Genomic DNA, 6,071 nt, shown 5'->3' on the forward strand with positions numbered 1-6,071 from the left:
GTAATAGAGTTGCAGAGGTTTGAACACACTCAACATTGATCCAAAGTTGTTTCTATGTCAGTTTTCTATCTGGGTTGGCAGTCCAAACTACAGAGTTGAATGGAGAGTTAAATTCAGTAATCCCCTGCTCCTGTAAATGTGTCTTCATTTGACTGTTCACTGTTTACGGTTTACTGTTCGGTTCAAATAACAAACTCAGCAAGACAGACGGCTTCTCAGTTAAAGTGGGTGACAATATTGTCACAAGGAAAGATGAAATTACCTACCTGGGTTCCATCCTAGAGGCTAATCTTTCCTGTGACAAAATGGCATCCAATGTAATAAAAAAAGTCAACCAACGAACTCGATTCTTGTACCGGATCTCCTCTCTGGTAAACAAGAATACCCTGAAGACTCTGGCAGGAGCACTCATTCAAGGGTACTACGACTATGCTTGCACCTCATGGTACCAAAGCACCTCAAAGGCACTAAAAACCAAATTACAAACATCTCAAAACAAACTAGTCAGACTACTGCTTGACCTGACTCCGAGAACCCACCTCACCTCTGCCCACTTTGAAAACCTAGGATGGCTTAAGGCGCTCCCATAGTCGAGCAGACTGTACACAGAGCAGACTCCGCGGAGGTCCGCGCGGCTCTTTGAGCTTTCATAGTCGAGCAGATCTCAGCGGACGTCCGCGGTCTATTTCCTACATTTCTCGCACCAGTTTTACTACATTTCCCACAATTCTGTCTGTTCTACTGTACTGGCAGATCAGAGGGAACATTATCAGCGAGAGAGAGAGAGGGAGAGGGAGAGAGAGAGAGAGAGAGAGAGAGAGACAGAGAGAGAGCGCGCTTCACGGGCTCATCTCTCTCCTCGCGCCACCAATCGCTCGCGCAGTGTCACATTTAATGCAGTTCGATGTCAACCAAAACGCCGAGCAGTGTTTTGTGTGACACCAAGTCAGCGGCGCGGATGTCCGCGCGTCAGGAAATAGGAGCGTCGCACCTGTGGGTCTGCTGTCCGCTGAGATCAAAGCTCAAATAGCCGCGCGGACCTCCGCGGAGTCTGCTCTGTGTACAGTCTGCTCGACTATGGGAGGGCCTTTAGAGTAGACGACAGAGGCGTAGTACATTTTCCTTTTTGAAAATCATCTGACATGAAGATGGAACACATTTTTGTTGTTAATATTATTTATATTACTGGTAGTTCATACAAGACTTTATTTGTAAAATGTGTCATAATGACTGTAGCATTTGTGTGTGTGTAACGTACACTGTACAAAATAAATGTTTTTTCACAGGAAATTCACTATTATTTTACAGATTACTTTTGTTTTTCTACTTTAAGTGTAAATGCCATACAAATATAGTAAATTACCTTTTATCAAACTATTAACCATTAAATAAAGGTTGTAATTCCTTCATAGTTAAATACAGTAGAGGTTGCATACTTCATTATCTAAAGATGGTAAGTTAGAGTGTTGTGTTCACTCATAGTTAAAGACTGTAGAGGTTGAGTACTTCATTATCTAAACATGGTAAGTTAGTTAGAGTGTTGTGTTCAGTCAGACAGTAGACAAGTAGAGGTTGAGTACTTTATTATCTAAACATGGTTTGATTGATTGATTGAAAAGTTTATTAACAGATTGCAGAATGGGTACAGTACAGTACAGCTCAATACATACAATTGTTAAGGGTCATCAACGGTTAAGTGTGAAGAACTTGCACTATTCTTTAACAACAAAATAACCTTGATCAGGGCCAGCATTACTCATGATGGAAATAAAGTTGATTGCGGCAAACCGTGCAATGTAACCATGAGAAGTTTCACATGCATCACATTAGATGTACTCTGCAAAACTGTCTCAGAATGTAACTCCTCCACCTCAGACATTGACCCTATACCTACAGCTTTCTTCAAACGGGTATTTAATAGTGTTTCAAGCCCTGTGCTAGATATCATAAACACTTCCCTTAGGACTGGTATTTTCCCGGATGCCTTTAAAACAGCAGTTGTAAAGCCATTACTAAAAAAACCTAACTTGGATAGTAATGAAATGGCAAATTATCGTCCAATATCCAACCTGCCATTCATTAGTAAAGTACTTGAAAAGATAGTTTCAGTTCAAATAAATTCCTTTCTTGAAGAAAACAACATCTTAGAAGAATTTCAGTCAGGATTCAGAAAATATCATAGCACTGAAACTGCCCTCACCAAAATAATCAGTGACCTCAGACTAAACTCTGACGAGAATAAGATCTCCATCCTTATCCTTTTAGATCTCAGTGCAGCATTTGATACAATCGATCACGATATTCTAATCGATCGTCTTGAAAACCATGTCGGTTTCTCAGACCATGTGCTGGGCTGGTTTAAAACATACATCAGAGGGAGGAAATTCTATGTTAAACTAGGAGATCACATGTCTGATATATACGACAACAACTATGGAGTTGCACAAGGGGGTTGCTTAGGTCCTTTACTCTTCTCCCTTTACATGTTACCGCTGGGTGATATCATCAGAGAACATAATGTAGATTTCCATAGCTATGCGGATGATACACAACTGTACATATCTGCTGAACCAAATGATACAGCGATTAGCTCCATTACAGACTGCTTACTGGCAATAAATAAATGGATGAGTAAGAACTTCCTGAAACTAAACGAGAACAAAACTGAAATTCTAATTATCGGCTCCAAAACTAAAAAAGAAACATTAATAAAGAACCTGGGGGGACTAACCCCTTGGATCAAATCTGAGGTCACTAGTCTTGGGGTTATCATAGATTCAGAACTGAACTTCAATTCTCATATTAGCAAAGTGACGAAAACATCGTTCTTCCATCTCAGAAATATAGCAAAAGTACGACCATTTATTAATCAGAACGATGCTGAGAAGCTAATTCATGCATTCATATCTAGCCGGTTAGACTACTGTAATGCACTTTTCACAGGTCTCCCTAAGAAAACCACAGAGAGGCTTCAGCTAATCCAAAACTCTGCAGCCCGACTGCTAACTAGAACCAAAAGGAGAGAGCACATTAGTCCAGTCCTAGCCGCTTTACACTGGCTTCCTGTAACATTTAGAATTGACTTTAAGGTCCTTCTCCTTACATACAAAGCTCTAAATGGACAGGGACCTAGCTACATCGCCAACACTCTAATAAATTACACACCAGCAAGAACACTGCGATCATCAGCTGCTGGACTACTAGAGGCTCCCAGAAGCAGTCAAAAGAGGATCGGTAATGCAGCCTTTATCAACTATGCCCCAAAACGATGGAACAAACTACCCCAAAACATCAGGGAAGCCAACTCGCTAGACATCTTTAAAAGACAGCTTAAAACCTATCTCTTTGCTCAGGCATTTCACTGATAGATATCTGCTACCACCTAGTGGCAAGAGGAAACATCAGGGATATCCTGACACAACTTGTATTTATTCTTACCCTGCCTACTCTTTTACACTGCCTATCAAATTCATGTGTCGGTTATTGCACTTTTTACTTCTTACTGATGACTATTTTTAAACTGAATCATTTTAAACTATTCTTATTATTTGCTAGATCCAAATGTGAAACACTGATTATTTATGACTATTTTTAAACTGAATAATTTTATTCTTATTATTTGCTAGATCCAAATGTGAAACACTGTGATTATTTGTTCATGAATTACAGGAGTATTACTGAATAGAGAGCCTATTAGGATGCTAGATCCTAATGTGAAACACTGTGATTTGCCATATCTTGCTATGCTCGCTCATGCCTGTATTTTTTATGTCCGTTCTATTTTATAATTTTTTGACTATTTTTAAACTGAATCATTTTAAACTATTTTTACTATTTGTGTTACTGAAAACTGTAAGCGGAGAGCCTATTGGGATGCTAGATCCTAATGTGAAACACTGTGATTCTACCTGTCTATCTTTTTATGCTCGCTTATGCCTGTATTTTTTGCTGTTGTGAAGCACTTTGAACTGCAACCTCTGTATGAAAAGTGCTATACAAATAAAGTTATTAGTATTATTATTATAAGGGGATGCAGACCAGAGAAAGACTTTTGTCTTGTTTACATCAGGGTCCCCCATTTTCAATTCATCATAACATATATGACATACATGACATACAGATAGACAGTACTGCTACATCTATACATTTATGACATATCAGATTTGCAAATACAGTACTGTTTGTGATACAAAAGTGTCCAGAAAAAGGAGTGTATATACATTTGGCGTAGAAACTGTACATTGGTGAGTTAGAGTGTTGTGTTCATTCATAGTTAAAGACAGCCGAGGTTGAGTAGTTTCTTCTGATATTCCATAGTAAAGTACACGTTAACGTTACAATGTGTTGTGTTCACAACACTGTTTAGTTAAAGACAGCCGAGGTTGAGTAGTTTCTTCTGAGATTCCATAGTAAAGTACACGTTAACGTTACAATGTGTTGTGTTCACAACACTGTTTAGTCTGACGACGCGTCGCGAAGTACACGTTAACGTTACAATGTGTTGTGTTCACAACACTGTTTAGTTAAAGACAGCCGAGGTTGAGTAGTTTCTTCTGATATTCCATAGTAAAGTACACGTTAACGTTACAATGTGTTGTGTTCACAACAGCGTTTAGTCCGACGACGCGTCGCGATAATATACTATATTCGCGAAGTACACGTTAACGTTACAATCGTCGCGATAATATACTATATTCCATAGTAAATTACACGTTAACGTTACAATGTTGCGTTGTGTTCACTCATAGTTAAAGACAGTTGTGTTCACTCATAGTTAAAGACAGCCGAGGTTCCAAGTGATTCGTTGCAATGTACGCGGAAATGCCATAGCATTTGTCTAAGCGGCGTGAAAAGAAAGGCGCTTTACCGTAGTGGCCTGCGGTGATGAAAGCGGAAGCATTTTTGCACTGTTCCGCTGTTATTAAGCAACACGCACTCTTGTCACAAATGCCACTATCTCCAACTTCTCCCCCCACACCCTCTCTTTCTCCTCTTGTACTTCCTCTACTGACAAATGCCCTTTTCTAAACCCCTTATCCACACCTTGCTTCCCCTGATCCTCCTGCACTACCCTTACTGCCAAATGCCCTTCTCCTTCCTCACCTTGCTTTCCCTGACCTACCTTCCTAACTGCCTCCGCATACGAAATCCTATCATCCCTTCTCACTCTCTGAACCTCAACCTCCCTCTTCATCACCTCACAACCCCTAAACGCTACACTATGCTCCCCACCACAACTACAACACTTCAGCTTCACTCCCTCTCCACACTTCCCATATTCATGCTCCCCGCCACACCTAGCACACCTCTGTCCCTTTTTACATGAAACAGCTACATGGCCAAACTCCTGACACCTAAAACACCTAAGAGGACTCTGAACAAATTCCCTAACCCTAAACAACCTATACCCTACAAACACTACACTAGGAACAACCTTACCCTCAAACTATGTCGTCATCACGTTAGAAATGTCAACTTGCATACTTGCTCCCTGCGTAACCAGATATTGGACATTCAATGTTGATTTGCCTACGAATACTCATTTGCCTTACAAGTGCATTCAAATCATAAATGTCATTAAGTGAACGTTGTATATACCCTTTGCTATATAAAATATTCGATTTATACATTTGTGTGGACTTCGTTTCATCAGGTGGGAAAGTGTTCATCATATCTATATCATGTACTGTGTGGCCAGTAGTTAAAGTACATACTCGGTAGTGGTTTAATGATACCATACTTATCAATACAGTCAGGGAATTGTACCCCTCAGTTACAATTGGTCCTTCGAGCCGGAGGGTAACTAGTGTAATATTAATATAGTGTTATTAATATTGAAATGGCCTATGATGAACACTCCACGAAACGGTCCTCCTAACGTAGAACGCCCGCGGCGCAGACGACAGACACCTCAGTACTTAGAGGATTACGCTGTCAGTCAACTACCTAGCCTTCGACAAACGGTAAACGCGGTAAAAGTAGAAAGTAAAATTATGTCTGACCTTAACGACCAGGTTACCCCGACCACAGAGGCCCTAATGGGTTCTAATGTAACTGACCAAGCTCACGGT

This window comes from Notolepis coatsorum (genome assembly GCF_963971535.1).
Source record: "Notolepis coatsorum genome assembly, chromosome: 4".
In the NCBI taxonomy this organism is placed as follows: domain Eukaryota; kingdom Metazoa; phylum Chordata; class Actinopteri; order Aulopiformes; family Paralepididae; genus Notolepis; species Notolepis coatsorum.